This window comes from Austrofundulus limnaeus, unplaced genomic scaffold, assembly GCF_001266775.1.
Source record: "Austrofundulus limnaeus strain Quisiro unplaced genomic scaffold, Austrofundulus_limnaeus-1.0 Scaffold15, whole genome shotgun sequence".
NCBI classification, from domain to species: Eukaryota; Metazoa; Chordata; class Actinopteri; order Cyprinodontiformes; family Rivulidae; genus Austrofundulus; species Austrofundulus limnaeus.
Window position 1 is genome coordinate 4,049,279 of NW_013952417.1, and position 1,205 is coordinate 4,050,483.

Genomic DNA, 1,205 nt, shown 5'->3' on the forward strand with positions numbered 1-1,205 from the left:
CGGAAAAGCCGCGGGCGTCAAGGACTGACGCGAGGGGGTCACCTGATGCGTCAAAATAAGACGCAGAGGGAACTTTGGAAAAACGTCAATATATGACGAGTCGGGAGTGAGAATGTGTAGCGGAAACAATACACGAATAATATATTGCAAAACAATTACATAGCTGATGTGAACAGTTGTTGAGATATTTGCAGGTGAAGTAACAGGAAGTGATGTCAAAGGAGAATTTCTACATGTGAACAGAGCATTATTGCTACAGTAGCTAACAACACAGACTAAAGATCTGCTTCTTTAGATTATTTTGAGTTAGTATCACAGAGAGATGAATAAAAGTCAGGGTTCAAATAATATGGTTACAAAGAGCAGGGAGTTCCTTTTCTTAGAGTTCCCCTTTGATGTCACTTCCTGTTTCATTATGGCTGAGCCAAGTTCAAAAGAAAATATGCCAATTATGTGAAAAAAATATGCAAAAGCATGCATGACGCTAAGTTTCTTAAATGTAAAGAAGTTWTTTTTYACTTTTTGTATTTGAATGATATGCATGCCACAGGCACTTTAAGATGGCCACCAGAGATAATGTTAGAAAACACAATACTGGCTACAAAGCAATCAGTTTTACAGATTTTGGCTACATTTTGTTGTTGCAGTTTGCTTCATTCACAAGTTGACAACATCAAACTTTGACCTGCAGGATGGCGGGTGACATGCATTCTGCATTGACTTAAATATTTAATCAATCAATCAATCAATCAATAAGTTTATTCACRCAATTCAACAATTTTCCTCATTATAACATACAAACACATTTTCATTTAACACATACAATGCATGAGTGAAAAGGGAGCAGGAAGAAGAAWAACCTTGTATAAACCTGCTCCTTTCTCAATAATTACAATTAATCTTTCATGGCCACATACATAAAATCACAAATAGAATCTGCAAACAATATATCGATCTCCTCATTAACTCTAAAGTGTATAAGACTTAATAATTTGTTTCCTTATAAAGTATTTTAAATTGATTTAAAGTAGAACATTTTTTCAAATCGTCATCCAAACTATTCCATAATTTTACCCCATAAACTGAAATACACATTTGCTTTAAAGTAGTATGCACAGTTTTACTTTTAAATAATATTTTCTTCTGTAATTTCTGTCATTTGAACTTAAGACAAAAAAAGTTTTGTAAATTAATTGGCAATAATG